The 17,811-nt window shown below is 36.2% G+C and overlaps 1 protein-coding gene and 1 long non-coding RNA gene across 3 annotated transcripts in view; one reads left to right on the top strand and one right to left on the bottom strand.

Annotated features, from left to right (window-relative positions):
* pip5k1cb (phosphatidylinositol-4-phosphate 5-kinase, type I, gamma b) overlaps positions 1–17,811 on the top strand; it is a 754,787-nt gene that overhangs the window by 237,405 nt on the left and 499,571 nt on the right. The gene's annotated exons all lie outside the window — the stretch shown is intronic.
* LOC147846568 (uncharacterized) lies at positions 9,243–17,648 on the bottom strand. Of its 2 annotated transcripts, XR_015479209.1 has the most exons (6): positions 17,596–17,648; positions 16,332–16,446; positions 15,832–15,967; positions 14,320–14,496; positions 12,548–12,640; positions 9,243–10,062 (listed from the first exon to the last, which is right to left on the bottom strand). It is a non-coding gene; the product is annotated as an uncharacterized LOC147846568 (long non-coding RNA). The 2 variants fall into 2 exon arrangements; XR_015479208.1 differs by lacking the exon at positions 15,832–15,967.

Raw genomic sequence — 17,811 nt, 5'->3', positions numbered from 1 at the left:
TTTTTATTATTAATTATAAATCTGTCCCTTTAACAAAATTCTTGTGCTGTTTGACCCAACTTTAGTGTACAACAACCCATAATTTATTAGCATGCATTAACACATTACATGATATACAAAAATTCTGGGTTATTTTAATCTAATTGTGAGTAAAATATGGAAAAGGTGGGTGGTTTAGTTTTTCAATACATTTTTAATCATAATTGGGTTATTTGTCTAAACTTTGGTATATAACAACCCAACATTTATTAGAGTGCATTAACACATCATCACTAGATATACACTTTAAACATGCTGGGTTATTTTAACTCAATTGTGAGTAAAATACGGTAAAACCCAACATTGCATTGTTCATTATTTTAATTTATTTAAAATCATTTCCTTTAACTCAATTATTGTCTTATTTGACCCAATTGTAGTTTAATAAATGTTGGATTATTGTAGAGTGCATTAATACCTTATTACTAAAAATACACATAATGTTGGGTTTGTCCATATTTGACCCAACATTGGGTTGAAATAACCCAATTTTAACCCAAAGTTTGGATCTGTCCATGTTTACTTTGGGTAAAAAAAAAAAAAAAGTGTAAAATTTGGACAAACACAAACTTTGGGTTAAAATTGGTCCAAAAAATGGAATTTAAAAGTAACTCAGTGGTTGATTTTGTCCATATTTTACTTAAAATTAGGTTGAAATAACCCAACTATACGCGTGCTCACTCGGGAGTCGGGAGCGATATTGCTAGACAGCCCGCTCCCGTCCCAAATTAAACCCGTTACCGACCGCTCCCGTGATTTATTCGGAAATTTATATTCGCGCCGTAGAAATCTGGTCGGGTCCGGAATGCAGACCTCTGATCGGGAATGCAGACCTCTACCTCAGACCTGAGTGTTTTTACACCTACAGTAAGAAAATCATACTCAGTCTATGTGTACAAGTAGTATCACACATTACCATTGTGTTCTATGGAAATGAAAATGTGTATAACACAAATATAACAAATTTGGAAATGCTTTTATTATTAACTTTTATTGCTATTAGGCTGCTAAGCCGCCAGCAAAGGAGTTAACAGTTGCAGGCCTTGTATTAACAATGCAGTTAGTTCACTAATGCCGAGTTCAGACTGCATGATTTTCAGAGAAGTCGTGTCACAGATGTGTTCACACTGCTTGACTATCTGGGCTAGCGTTTCTCGCTGCTTTGTTTACACTGCAAGATGGATCAGCGTCATGGACTTTCACATTACATGACTTTACTATAGGAAGAATCGCAGACAACTTCGTCTAAACTACGTCTCACAGCCAAAAACACGTCGTATATCTTTTGTTATTAACTACATAATGAGAAAGAAGCCTTTAATGGGGTAGAGCATGTACATGTTTGCTCACCTGGGTTTAAAGGGAATTAGCCATTTCTCCTCAACGTTGATAATAAACTCATTTCTTTCTGTATGAAACGTTTAACAGACACGGCTGCTCCTGAGTCCTGTCAAACCTCCACTAGTTTTTCCTCCATTTCGTGGGTCCAAATAAACCGAAAAAGAGCGCTTTAACTTCTCCCCCAGCCTCCCGCTGGCCTGCAGCAGGTATACACACACACACACACACACGCAAGTGAATGCTGCTCTCTCATTGGCTGTAGGCGATCGCTGATGTTATTTTCAGTCAAAACTCAATTCACACGGCATGATTTGAATCGCTGACAGCTCCAGATATTCAGCACGCCAAATATCTCGCAGGCATCAGCGACTCATCGGTGATTCTCTCAGATCGCGTCTTTGATAGTTCATACTGTGTGATTGTCACTCACGTGCACGAGCAGCGATTTGCCTGTGATTTCAGGCATTTGTCGGCGATTTCTCAAAACCTGTCGGCGAGCCAAAATCAGGGCTAAAATCACGCAGTCTGAACTAGACATTAGTGTGTTATTAGCAGTTGGGTTTTTGTTACAAGATGACCACTGATTTTTGCTCTTAGTGAATTCTGTTTTCTCAGAAAATAAGGCGGAGGCCTTCCCTGTCCTGATATCCAACATTGTTCCTCTCTGTGACCAAGCTTTTTACAGGTCATACAAAGCCTGTTTTGTTTGCCTGAGGGTTGACTGCTGTGATCATCTGAGGTTTGAGGGTTTTTCAGACACTAATGCTTCTACACCATGCGTCTTTGCTGCACTATGGTGTGGCATCACCTTAATTACTGAAACGGGCAAACTTTTTTGAGCCTTGGCCTCTGAACAAATCATTTCAGATTTATTACAGGTAACTCCATCTGAGAAGTGAACATGCTCTTCAATCCCACAGCTGTTAAGCATTTTTGGAGACACAAACTTCTGTGCTTTTAGCATAGCTTTTAAATCTGCAATGGTGTCTTTTTGACTTCTGCATTTTTCAGCCAGAGCTAACTGTTCAGCTAGTAAATTATCAAGCTGTAACTTGAGATCCAGAGTTTTTGCCTCTGACTTTTCTGCCTCTGATTTTTGAACATCATCAAATTCTACACATCTAGCCTTTAAAATTGAAAGTATTTCCGACATTACGTTACGCAGTCTTGAGTAACACATGTAGTTTAGCGCTTCAATTAAATCACCACGTTTTGATTTCTTTCCATTTTTGCAGGGCCTGAGCCTGGTCAAGTGGTGTTAGTGAGGCCAGCAGGAGGCGCTCAACCTGTGGTCTGCGCGAATCCTAATGCCCCAGTATAGTGAAGGGGACACTATACTGTCAGTGGGCGCCGTCTTTCGGATGAGACGTTAAACCGAGGTCCTGACTCTCTGTGGTCATTAAAAATCCCATGGCACTTCTCGTGAAAGAGCAGGGGTGTAACCCTGGTGTCCAGGCCAAAGTCCCTCAATTGGCCCTTACAATCATGGCCTCCCAATCATTCCCATCCACTGAATTGTCTCTATAACTGTCTCTCCACTCCCCCAATAGCTGGTGTGTGGTGAAGCACTGGCGCCGTTGTCCTGTGGCTCCCGTCGCATCATCCAAGTGGATGCTGCACACTGGTGGTGGTGTGGAGAGACTGATTTTTGATCATCATCAAATTCTACACATCTAGCCTTTATAATTGAAGGTATTTCCGACATTACGTTACGCAGTCTTGAGTAACACATGTAGTTTAGCTCTTTTCAATTATATCACCACGTTTTGATTTCTTTCCATTTTTGCCAATTACATTCCACCATGCAAACAATCTAGAGACTGAGTCTGTTAACTCAAGTCCCTCTTTGTTAAGTTTGCACAATGTAGGTTCAACTTTTTTGGCCCATAAAGCAAACAATACATCACTTTCTTTAGAAATTAACCCTTCCATCCTTGAGGAGGTAATCTGAAATTTACCAAATTGAACAACACAATCTTACGGCAATTTGTAACTTTTTCATTTAGTGGCTAATTTGTACAAATTCGTACGTTCTAATTCGTACATTTTAGTACGATTTGCGTATCCCCCAATGACGGTTGGGTTTAGGGGTGGGGTTAGGTGCCACGCCTCCTTTTTAAATTCGTACATTTTCTTACGACTGAACTCGTACGAATTTGTACGAATTAGCCACTAAACTGCCAAAACGTAAAATACTTGCGTTTTCTCGTGGGATCAGGCTGAATTGAACTATTGAAACGAATTACTGTCTTGTAAATTCTGTTTCATGCTATTTAAGCAAATGGAGGAACAATCAAAGCAGACTTACCCACACTTGTGGTTAGAAGGTCAGTTTTAATCCATTCACCAGGTCAGCTGTGAAAAATCCAGCTAAGTAAATTTCAGAAAAACTCACTGCAAAGTATCCCGGTTTCTTGCACCATCTGTAAGAATGGGTTTTAACCACAGCAGTTCGAACTGTAGTTCTGCCGAGCGACTAAAAAGTGATCAGCATGATGGTAAAAAACTGTACATTTCTAGTCAAACCACTCTTCTGCAATCTCCTACCAAAAACGGAAATAAGGGCAGTATTAATAGCTATAAATGTGGGAGAGCGTTGATATTATGTGATTGTATTGTATTGCAATATGGAATAGTTAAACGTTGATGTTAAATCAAAAGTAATTCACAAATACTTGAAAATGAGATGATTTAATGACAAAAATTCTTGATGGCTACAACTGAATTAATTACAAAATACTGTATAAAATGCTAAAATATGAAATGATAAAACATATGATATAAATTGTACCCAGCTTAAATGTAAAGTTAAAGTTACCAGAGGTAGAAGGAGAGACACAGGGGAGGGAAAGTTAGCTGGATTGCAGTAGAGTCAGAGAAGATAGACTCCTGAGGAGGAGAGGAGCAGAGCAGGAAAAGAGAGACAGGGCCCGAGTTTACCACCTATTTTGTATCTTTCTTGACCATGTGACTAAAGCCCGAGACATTCAAACTGACCAATCAACATGTGAGCACATCATAAAACCCCCAAAGTCCACATACCAGGCCCTGATCTTATCAGTATCTGCATTTGGAGTCAGTATGGACCTTCTTGAGTCAAAAAGACATGTTTTGTCATATAAACATATGATAATTTAGCCACTTACACAATCCAATTTTGAGTACAATATGTTACTTTTTAAATTTAATTTATTGAACCCACTTGAACCCAAAGTTTGAGTCTGTCCACATTTTACCCTTTTTTTTTTTTTTAACCCAAACTTGATAAAACACAGACAAATCTAAACATTGGGTTAAAATTGGTCTAAAAATTCAAATTTAAAGAATAACCCAGTGTTTGGTTCTGTCTTTTGTTTTTGAGTTTTTAAACCAAACACTGGGTGATTTTATATTTAATTTATTGGACAAATTTTACTTTTTTTAACCCAACTTTGGTTTACAACAACCCAACATTCATTAAAGTGTATTAACACCATTACTCAATATACATTTTTAAAATGCTTGGTTATCTCAACCCAATTTGGAGTAAAATATGGACAAAATCAACCACTGGGTTACTTTTAAATTCCATTTTTTGTAACAATTTTAACCCAAAGTTTGTGTTTGTCCAAATTTTACACTGTTTACATGCTCTAAAAAACCACATGAAGTGAACATTGAGTAAAATATGGATTAAACCATTCAATTTATTGGACAAATTTTAACCCAAAGTTTAGGTTTGTCCATATTTTACCCAGTTTGGATTGGAATAACCCAACATTTTTGGACATAACCAATGTTTTTGGACATATAATGTATATGCTTGTTATTCACAATTAAATAAACATGTTGTATCGTTGGCGATGCAGTGGCGCAGTAGGTAGTGCTGTCCCCTCACAGCAAGAAGGTTGCTGGTCCGAACCTCGGCTGGGTCAGTTGCCGTTTCTGTGCAGAGTTTGCATGTTCTCCCTGCGTTCGCGTGGGTTTCTTCCGGGTGCTCTGGTTTCCCCCACAGTTCAAAGTATTGTGGTATAAGTGAAATGGGTAAGCTAAGTTGTCTATAGTGTATGTGTGTGAATAAGTGTGTATGGATGTTTTCCAGAGATGGGTTGCAGCTAGAAGGGCATTTGCTGGATAAGTTGGTGGTTAATTCCGCTGTGGCTACCCCGGATTAATAAAGGGACTAAGCCAAAAAGAAAATGAATCAATGAATGCTGTATAGTTAATAATAATAATAATATAATAATAATAATAATATAATAATAATAATAATAATAATAATACAATAATAATAATAATATAATATAATAATAATGATATAATAATAATAATAATAATATAATATAATATAATATAATAATAATAATATAATAATAAATAATAATAATAACAATATAATATAATAATAATAAAATAATAATAATTAAAATATATTTATAATACTTTTCCATTACTTCTTTTCAAATGCAATTTGTTAAACTTTGGTAAACTTTGGTTACTGTAACCCAATGTTGGTTCGAATATGGACAAACCCAGTTGGGTTAATTTTTTCCTATTAAATTAAATTAAATTAAATTAAATAACACAAAGTTAGGTTTGTCATTGGGTTACAACAACTCAGCATAAAGAGCATTCCCAATAAAATGTTTTGCTTTAAAATGCACATCAGAAAATACTTGACTAGTTTTTTTATCAGATATGATCAGTTTTCAATGACTCAAAGCCAAGCAGCAGGCAAATGATTTAAATATGTGTGTATTGTTGAATGCACGGGTGTGATGCATGGAATGCTGCACCTACAAGAAACACTCTCACTCCAGAACAAACCCTGCGCTCACATGTGTGTTCAGAGGTGAAAGTGTGATTGCATCTGAGACTGTCTGCATCTTATCATCTCAAGCTCCTCCAGTACCTGATGCACATCTAATACTTTCTCCCGCACGTGACGTGAGCGTACAGTATGAGCTCGTTTTACACAATAGCACGCAGTTTAACCCCACAGATTGATGCAATAATTTATTAGGGGTGAACTGAGCCACAGGGCACTTCTGTTCTAGAAAAACTAGGACACGAGGTCTGGATCAGAGCGAAGACTGATTGAAAAAGACACTCGAAAAACATACAGCCAAAGCAGATGAAGACCAAGATGGGGGGGGTTTACCGTGGTGTTTACAAGATACTGTGCCAACCTGACTAGCAGGGAATGTTGTTGGAATGTTCTAGCAATGTTTTGAGTATAAACATTAATGTAGAATGTTCAATCAAGTTGTATTGTCTTTAAAAACAAGCGAAAAACTAAACGGTGTTGTTTTTAATGTTACTATTTGTTTTTGAATGTTCACAGAATACTAAAAAGTAACATCACATTCATTTATTTTCCTTTGGCTTAGTCTAGTGGTTCTCAAACTGTGGTACGTGTACAGCCATATCACCCTGCAGCTCAAGACCGGTTACTCACTGAAGCTAAGCAGGGCTGCGCCTGGTCAGTACCTGGATGGGAGACCACTAGGGAACACTAGGTTGCTGTTGGAAGTGGTGTTAGTGAGGCCAGCAGGGGGCGCTCAACCTGTGGTCTGCGCGAGTCCTAATGCCCCAGTATAGTGAAGGGGACACTACACTGTCAGTGGGCGCCATCTTTCGGATGAGGCGTTAAACCGAGGACTCTCTGTGGTCATTAAAAATCCCATGGCACTTCTCGTGAAAGAGCAGGGGTGTAACCCCGGTGTCCTGGCCAAAGTCCCTCAATTGGCCCTTACGATCATGACCTCCCAATCATCCCCTTCCACTGAATTGTCTCTATCACTGTCTCTCCACTCCACCAATAGCTGGTGTGTGGTGAGCGCACTGGTGCCGTTGTCCTGTGGCAGCCGTCGCATCATCCAAGTGGATGCTGCACACTGGTGGTGATGTGGAGAGACCCCCCCTCATGATTGTGAAGCGCTTTGGGTGTATGGCCATGCACAATAAATGCGCTATATAAAATACACATTACATTACACTAGTGGTACACCAGCTTACTTCTAGTGGTACGTGGAGGATTGTAAGAAAAAGTGAATACAATTTTAATCATTTGATGTGTATGATAACAGTGATGTGATCAGCATTGGCTGTTCTCTAAAACCTACGATCAAAGCGATGTGCTTAGAATGTTTACTTTAGTGCATGTGTCATCAGCTGCTAAAAATAAATCTAAATGAAGCAGGACTAGAGAAAGTGGTGCGTGGTGCTTGCAGAGCAGATAAGCACTAGAGCAGTGGTCCCCAACCCTTGGACCAGACCGACACCGGTCTGTAGATCAACTGGTAACGAGCCACACGAAAAAACATTAATTGTTTCCATTTTATTTATAATCTGAGTCTGAACGATCACTTATTTTGAAAAATCTTTTATTTTGAAAAATGCCCGTATTCTCTTGCTACATCTCGGTCACTTGAGCATCAAAATTTAACCCACAGGCGCTTGCATATTCCAGGCGTGCCCAGTTGAAAACATCTAAACTTTTCAGAATGCCGCACTGCAAGTCACGTGACAAGAACTGACTGATCAGCTTCATAATTTCCATAGATATATATACTAGATATCGCATAGGGACCCTGAACATGTGTCAATAGCGCTGCCACATTGGTACAGTGCTCCCATGACAAATGTCATTCAAGTCAGAATTATTAGCCCCCCTTTAATTTTTTTTCTTTTGTTAATATTTCCAAAATGATGTTTAACAGAGCAGGGAAATTTTCACAGTAAGTCTGATAATATTTTTTCTTTTGGGAAAAAGTCTTATTTGTTTTATTTTGGCTGGAATAAAAACAATTTTTAATTTTTTTAAACATCATTTTAACAAAATTATTAGCCCCTTTAAGCTATTTTTTCGTTATAAAATAGCTTTCCTGATTACCCTAACCTGCCTAGTTAACCTAATTAACCTAGTTAAGCCTTTAAATGTCACTTTAAGCTGTATAGAAGTGTCTTGAAGAATATCTAGTCAAATATTATTTACTGTCATCATGGCAAAGATAAAATAAATCAGTTATCAGAGATGAGTTATTAAAACTATTATGTTTAGAAATGTGTTGAACAAATCTGCTCTCCATTAAACAGAAATTGGGGAAAAATAAACAGGGGGGCTAATATTTCTGACTTAAACTGTAGAACTTAATTATAGAAAATATGAGCTAGGCATCATGTATGACAGTTGCCAAAGTGAGATATAAACTATATAGGAGACATATCTTGTATGTACATATAGGGCTTACAGTAAGTGGATATAGCAACAGGAGATCTACACTGTACAAAATGGAGGGTTCCGCAACATTCATGTTGACCCAACACAAATCGATTAGGTTAACTTAACACTTTTTACAAATTTATGTGGATTGAACATAGAAATTAAGTTGTCCCAATGAAATTTCAAGTTGTTTCAGCTCATTTTAATTAAGTAGTTTGAACAAGCAAAACATATGTGCCTCAATTTTGCCTATATGTGGCATACATATATGCAGCGTATATTTTATCATATGTGCATACTGCATATACACTGAAAAAAATGATTCATTGGATTTACTTAATTTTTTTAAGGCAAGCTGTTGCAAATAATTGGATTGGGTTAAGTTTAAGCAAACAATTTTAGTTGGATTTACTCAATTTATATGTGTTGGATTTAAACAATCAAATTAGGTTGGATTTACTCAATTTATATGTGTTGGATTTAAACAATCAAAATAAGTTGGATTTAATCAATTTTATTTAGTTACATTTATCTAATGAAATTCATTTAGTTCACTATAATTTAATTATGTTATTCCTACTTATATCTATTTATTTTTGATGTCTAAAATGATCATTAAATTGCTTGCAAATACACTTTGAAATGACACTTGACCACATTTGTTTTGAATTCATTTTAATGACTTTTTAAGATGCATTTTTTTAACAAAACATAAATCACTGCCTAAAAATGCTTTAGCAGCACACCATAACACAATAAACAGTTTGTACAGCACATTTAATTTAAACCAACACATAAAAGAAACTGTATGAAGTCTTGGAGCAAACGGCAATCCTTATGACACACACACACACCCCAATACACAAAATAATCAACTAATTAACTTAAAAAATTAACTCATTAACATATTGAGCAACTACAAGTTGTATGAAATAAAATAAATACAAAGTTTATAGAATGCACATGTTCTCTCTCTCTCTCTCTCTCTCTCTCTCTCTCTCTCTCACACACACACACACACGCACACCATTTAAAACAAGTTCCTACAGCTAATTAATTTTGCACACAAAGAAAACTGAATTCACTTATTAAACAATTCCTACACTAAACTGCAATTTGTATATGATATACATTTGGTTGTTGAGCATTCATTAACACTTCAATGCTTAAAATTACAGTATCACACTGTTTTCCAGTCTGAGAACCTTTGAGGAGAGCTTGTCAAAGTTCATTTGCACAAGTACTTTTTGGGCAAACTCGTAATAGTATTTGAGATCTTTTGGGTAGGCCAAATCAAGCACATAAATTGCCCCCAACATCAGTGCACAGGCTTGTGCAACAGATTTTATCTGTTCAATAATCACTGTTCCATCCACAACGATGCCAATGTCCTCATAATCTCCTCTTTCCTTTTTGATGACACATATGGCCATGGCGGTGTTTGTCAGGTCCTTCAAAAATTCTTCTTTTTGATTGCCCTATATTTAAATAAAAAGAAACCATTATTAGACATTGTTTTTGAAACATATTTTGTAAAAAGTCAGAAGAAATCAAATGTAAATAAAACCAAAACCTTAACGGCCCTCCCCACACCCACATTGATACCTGTGAAATATTATAACAATCATTTATGATTGCATATTGGCGTACATATATTTGTGCATGATCTGCAAGTACGACTTCTTCACAATTATTTACAGGGTTTATTCAGGTTTTATCAGGGTAAATTTAAGATCTTTTAAGACTAACTAAAAATAATTTTGGAAAAAATAATTGAAAGGCAAACAATACAGTAATATGTTGAAAACTAAATATAATGTCAAGGAAGCATTATTGCATTATTATTTAAATAATATTACCCAAGGTTTAAGGCTTGAAAACCACAGATTTGGCCACTTGAATGTGGAAATACCTTCTGATCAGACCCACTGTATATCAATATACCCGGTCACAATTGTTCACCTTAACCCTTCTGTATTATTTAAATTTAACTACCCTTTCCTTATGTTAGTTGCTGTTTTTTTGCCCCATTGACTTCCATTAAAACATTTTTTGGATGCAAATCCATGACAGCATGTAATCACGCATTGTTGCTGGTTATCTTCCCTTTTTGGTAGATGTATATTTTGTCATTTTTACTGTTGATGATCAGTTGACAGCATAACTATTTAGATAGTCCTGTGCAAAAAAGTTTCTGGCTTTTATATTTTTTGAGTTCTTTGGAGAATAAACAGTAAATGATAGTGTGTGTGTGTGTGTGTATGTGTGCATAAATACACTTACTATGTTTACTATATGTCTGAAAAAATGTAAATAAGCAACTTTCAAAACAATGTGTGAAAAAGTCTCACTTTCATGAGCTCAAACAAAGAAATCTGTCTCCAAATTAATATTCTCAACAGCACACAAGGCTTAAGAATAATTGTGCACAAGTAAAATAAACATCAGCGAATGAAATTCAGTAGAAATGTCACACCTTGATGCAAAATTTAAGACCTCTCAAATTTAAGACTTTTTATGACCTTAAATTGTAAAAATCTAATTTAATACTTAAGACTTTTCAAAGACCCACAGGACCTCTGCAAATAAAAAAAAAAAGTACAATGATAATAAAACAAATTTAATTGGACAAATTAATAGACATGTATATTTATTTAATTAGTATTTTTACATGTCATTAATTAAACCAAAATAATTTAAATATATTAAGTATATTTTAAATGTATAAGTAAATATACAAATTTAAAACTTGAATTCATACTTTAAAAAAACGTCATGTTTCATTATTAGATTAAACATTTTTGAAGAATTATTCAGCAATACATTTTTGATTGTTAGTACGGCCACCCATTGACCTAAAAATGTAATACAAGTCAAGTTGCTTTTAAACAGTAATTTTAATCTTAACATAAACATAAATTTTCTCTTTTTTGGAAAAAAGTGGTTTACTTGTAATTCTGTGACTATTTGTTTGTAATTTAGAAATAATAATACTGTTTAGAAAGACTAAAACAGGGGTGCCCAAACTCCTTCTTGGAGGGCCAGTGTTCTGCCGATTTTAGCTCATCCTTGCAGGTGTGTTGAGGCAAGATAGTTTCTAGATCACCTAGTAAGAGCTTGATTAGCTAGCATAGGTGTGTCTAATTGGACTTGGAATTGGAATTGCAATTGGAACTAAACTTAGCAGGACACAGGCCCTCCAGGACCAAGCTTGGACACCCCTGGACTAAACAATGAATATCTCTGGGGTCAAACACAGATCTGAACCTAATGTTGAGAACGTCAAAGGATTAAGAAACATATGCAACTTTTAATCATTTAGTATTTTTAGGCATACTAATATTAGGCACATATTGTGATTTTCAAAAAGTATTACATCGCTTTGTAAATGTTTATTATTACCATTTGTTGAGTCTCCCAATACTATTTGATATAGTCAAGCGATGTGATGTCACACTCAACAAGCTGATAGTTTTCTCACGGTTCAATAACAGTGTGTATTACCATTACAATGCAAGAGTTTGAGGCAAAAGATAATAGGTTGCTCTTACGCGTGTAGTGACCAATGGCATTTTTTTTAACTTCATGTACAAATATATGGAAATAGAAAGCATTTGAAAAAAAAAAAGCCATTGACATACAGTGAAAACACTATTTTCAAATTTTTTAAAATTATTAATTTTGTTTTTGAGATATTAAAATATTTTGTTCATTGTTCTATTCATACTTTTGCATTGAATTAGTATGCAACTTACTTGCACGAATCTAGCAAGTGTTTGTGCAGCGCAATGTGATTTGAATAGACCATAATGTGTTCAACATTAGGTTCACCTATTAATTCAAATATGGCACTCAAAAAAGTTTGTTTGTCTCATTGGCCACTGTAACCCCACCCTCAGCCTCTGAACAAAGCAGTTCTTTCTTATAGCCCAGGTGCAAGCACTAGTACTATGATGCACTCACCATGTATTCTTTCACCAGGCATGCCTCATCCTCACCAAGGTAAGTAAAGAGAGCTTGAAGAATAGACGCTCTTTTGACATGGACATTGGTTGTCTGTAAATAATACAAATTTGATTAGTTAAATACATAAATGACAAATTGGAAAACGTTAAGAAATGTATTAGATTAGATTAAACTTTATTGTCATCATTACACATGTACAAGTACAATGCAACGAAAATCAGTTTAGGTCTAACCAGCAGTGCAATAGCAGCAAGTGCAGTATACAGGTATAAGTTATAAAGTGCAGATATAGAAAAACTTATTATATAGTGATATTTATATATACATAGTATAGTAAATATATAGATATTTACTATATACACTTATATAGTGATATTTACAGATGGATGTACTATCAACATTATATACAGGTTGTATTAGCTATGAACAGAAATTTAAAATAAATTATTATATGTACAGGTTGCTATTAATAATCAGAAGTGTACAGGTAGATAAACAATTACAAGTGTACAGTATATGTATAGTTCAAATGAATGAATCAGTCTAATGTAGTGCAATGAATGTGTAATTTTTAAATGTGCAAATGTTAAATAGTGCAATGATAATGAGGAGTACAAGTTATGAGGACAGTAGGGGTGTATTAGGAGGGCAAAATAATTAGTGGGGGATAGAGTTGAAAAAGGGACAGCTCTGAGGAAAGTGCTGTTCCTTAAGGCTGATTTATACTTCTGCGTCAAACGCACGCCAATGCTACGGTGCTGACGCATAGCCCTTCGCCGTGGCCGTCGGCGTCGCTGACGTGCACCTCTCAAAAAATGTAACTACACATCGCAACGACACGTAGCGCAAGCTCTGTGATTGGTCGGCTTGGTAGTGGCCAAGTGGACAGATGATGTATCTCCTCCCTGTAGGCCGTCTCATCATTATTGCTGATTAGACCAATCACTGTGGTGTCATCTGCAAATTTGATGATGATGTTGGATCTATTCACAGGCCTACAGTTGATAGTAAAAAAGAAGTAGAGGAAAAGGCTCAGCACACAGCCCTGTGGTATACCAGGGTTGAGTGTGAAGATGGTGGAGCAGATGTGGCCTGATCTAACATTCTGAGGTCTTTTAGACAGAAAGTCCATAATCCAGTTGCAGAGAGACGTGTCGATATCCAGGTCTCTAAGTTTATTCATTAACTAATGCCGAGTTCAGACTGCATGATTTTGAAAGTAGTCGTTGCTGCTTTATTTTCACTGCAAGATGGATCGGCGACAGGGACTTGAACATTGCATGACTTTACAATAGGAAGAATCGCAGACAACTTAGTCTAAACTACGTCTCACAACCCAAAAACCATCTGTTTGACCAGGCCGTGGATTAATGCTAATATTGCAAATAATGTTAAATTTCTTACACAGACCAATCGTTTCACTTTACAGGACCTTCATCAGGAGCCATGGCTTTAGATTTGGACTTTGTTCTTAAACTGAAAAACCCATCCTCATTCGCTGCCATTATTTGGATCACCATGTACCACAGATTCAGCTAAAAATCATCAGTAGTGTTATATTAACATTAAGTTAAATAAATATTAATTTATTTTCTTCTCGGCTTAATCCCTTTAGTAATCTGGTGTCGCCACAGCGAAATAAACCGCCAACTGATCCAGCATGTTTTACACAGCGGATGCCCTTCCAGCTGCAAACCATCACTTGGAAACATCCATACACTTTCATTTACACACACACACTACGACAAACTTAACTTAACTTAACTTACTCAATTCCCCTATAGCGCATGTCTTTGGACTTGTGGGGGAAACCGGAGCACCCGGAGGAAACCCATGCGAACGCGGGGAGATCATGTAGACTCCACACAGAAATGTCAACTGATCCAGTCGAGAATCGAACTAGCGACCTTCTTGCTGTGAGGTGAGAGCGCTTCCCACTGCGCCACCTGTTAAAAAAATATATTTTTAAAAATAAAAATTAATAACTGAAACCAGCTCAAATGTTATCGATTATTTGTCATATGCCATGTCCCGAATAAAACACGTTACCGTAATGCACAACTGTTAGTCATTTGAGACTCCTTTATTACAGCACTCCCACAAGTTTCTCTCTTGCTTTCACAAATAAAATTAAACATATTTAATGTATATCCATTATTAATAGCCTATCTAAGTTTTGCCCAGCTAGCGAAACCTGCAGGTAAAGGTAGCCTATAAGCATATTTTTTTCAGTGCATGCATTGACTGCATCGTCAAATACATAGAATATAAGTATGTTTGTGGCATGACAAGCATGGACATGAGCATTATTCAGAACATAGACTATATATTTATTTTTAAAATGTTATATTTAGAAATTAAAACTATATTAAATTTCAACTTGCAGTAATAATCTAAACATTAAACTTTGCCTCGATGTTGTGCACTTAATATCCTTTAACACACCTAAATCTGACGATTGTCCCTTACATGTATATTACATTTATAATGATACTCAAATTTATTTAATCAACTGACTGTTTACTTGTGAATAGTTTGTTTAGTTACACTATATTTAAAGTGATTTCTTTTTTCGACTACCTTGTAATTTAACATGTTCAGCCAAGATAAAGACATGTAAAGGCTGATTTATACTTCTGCGTCAAATGCACGTGTATGGTCCGACGCAGCCTGCGCGCAGTTGAATAGCCCTTGCCGTGGCGCATCTCTCCAAAAATGTAACTACACATCGCAACAACACGTAGCGCACGTTCTATTAGTGGGCTTGGTAGCGCTTACGTGTGTGGGCGGGGTTGAGAGCCACGCCAACCCATTGGAGCGAGTGTTTACAAGTGTAGAGTCCCATGAAATAGCTCCAGGTGGAAACTGTTGCTTTGTGTTTACCTTATGATTAAAGTTGTTGCATGACCGCCAGCTACCGCCTCAGAATGAGCGAGTTTTATCCGCTTGTTCATTAAGGTAGTGTTCAGAAAAAACAAAACCCAAGCGAAGAAACTCCATACAGAGGGAACATATAAACCTACTGCTTTTGTAAGTGTTATTGTAGAACAACACAAACAGCGCGCACAAGTATAAGTGCTCAGCTGCACGCAGGGCAGGCGCAGTAGGTCACGCCAATCACTCAACGCAGAAGTACAAACCAGGCTTAAGGCCGAATTTCTATTGTGCAATTTTGAGCCAAATTCTGATGCGACTCTTCTTTGAATCAAATTAAATTTCAACTTTGATATTTGCTGTGCTGTGTTGATGCAATGTACAGGAGGAAAAAAAAGGTGAATAACCTCTCTTGGTCGGCAGATAGTCGAATCATTTTATGGCAGGTCAGACATTTTGGTCGGCTCTCTTGAGAGAATCACGGAGTTGAATCAAAGTTGAACTCTGTGTTTGTGCTCTTACTGCACCCTAGTACTGTGAAAACTAGGGAAGCAACAATAACATTTACTTATTCTTTACTTGTCACAAACCTGTTTGAGTTTCTTTGTTCTGATAAACACAACATAAGATAATTTGAAAAATGATGAAAACCGGTAACCATTGACTTCCATAATATGTTTTTCCTACTATGAATGTCAATGATTACTGGTTTCTAACACTCTTCAAAATATTTTGTCTTGTGTTCAACAGATAAAAGAAACTCAAAGGTTTGGAACCATGGAAACATGGTGAGTGAATAGTGAGTAAATTTCCTTTTTTGGGACTATTTATATTTTTCAGAGCAACATATTCAGTTAAGAAACTGTTTACTGTAATGTGTAGTGATAAATGTTTTGCAGTTACTTACCATAAAAATGTTGATGGAAAATTCCAACTGCAGTACTGGACAGAAAATGTGTTTAAACCCCTGACCAAGGAACTCAGAGGAACTCAGAACTCAAAGGAAACTTGTTGTACAGTACCTCAAATGAAAGGAAGCACATGATTATCATTTAGGTTCAAAATTCAGCACAAGTTACAACATGACCAACTTCTTAATCAACATATTGTTTACCGATTAATTATATTAGGCAACATACATTTAGATAAATTACTTATTGAACAAATTGCTGAACGTGATTAATATGATTAAGATAATCGTCACTGCCTGATTGATACGATATAAAGTCTGTCTCAGACCAGTCAAAGCACTGCATTAAATTCCATTCTTCAAAGCCATGTCTTAAAAATGTCAATTTATTTTAACCACAATATTTTCCATGAAGTTTTAGCACTCGTCTGCATGTGTTGTACGTTTGAACAACTAAATGATTGCTTCAGCTTATTTAAAGGATATTATTTTAATTAAATTACATTATCGTTGATGTAAAAGGCACTTTATGAATATGAAAAAAAGTCACATTAAGTTAACCCCTGCGCTGGACGTTTATCGGTGGCTGATAAACACTTGCTGTGAATATAAGTTAGCCTATTAAGTGCATTATAACCCCAAAGACATAATTACAGCATCTCACGTAAAAAAATAAAGAACTGTAAATGGACGCCCTTTACGTTAAAAGTTAATGTTACGCCAGTATGGGCACACATTCGACAACCTCCTAAGACAGTCAGTAGTGCCCTAACGCTAGACCAAATCGTTCTATAACAAAATCAGTATGGTACTGTCCGTTCACAACTATCTAAACGCATGCTTAATGTTAACCACAGTAAAAGCCACGGTAAATTCACAAAGGACTGAGCTAACGTTAGCAACGAAGCTTTTTTCGTTTGGAATGGCGGATCACGGACACTGTCGTCACATCAAAGAAAATGCGTATTCTCTTGAAAATAGCCATTTACTTCATTAAAAAACATTATATATCAAGTCTACATAACTACATTCTTGCTAAAAAGAATCTTTAATATATTCTGCGACATAAAAGCGAGATTTGTCAAACCGTGTGTAACGTTAACTGTTAGCTTAACTTGCGAGCGCGCTCGACGGCTGGTCGCTGTCAAATTTAAAAACGACCAAAATAGACAGTCCGAACGAGAGACCATTTTATGCGTTTATGTTACCCACAAAGTTTTTCTTTAATAAACAGTCTGGTACAATATAAAATGTGACTTACTGTGCAAATGGATGTACAGAAATCCGGCTGTGGCGTCTTGCTTCAATCTGACTGGATTCTGTAAACCTTCCTTTGGGCTTTGGCGCCGAGGCAACGGAACAAAACGCGCATGCGCACAAAGCTAACATAATTTTTTCTAATAGACTTTAATTAATTAATTTAGATTGGTTCAAAACACATCTAATTCACTTAAACCCGATTAATAATAATTTAATA

This window comes from Danio rerio, chromosome 2 (genome assembly GCF_052040795.2).
Source record: "Danio rerio strain M-AB ecotype USA chromosome 2, GRCz13ab, whole genome shotgun sequence".
Taxonomy (NCBI): Eukaryota; Metazoa; Chordata; class Actinopteri; order Cypriniformes; family Danionidae; genus Danio; species Danio rerio.
This window is presented reverse-complemented; position numbering and strand designations above follow the sequence as displayed.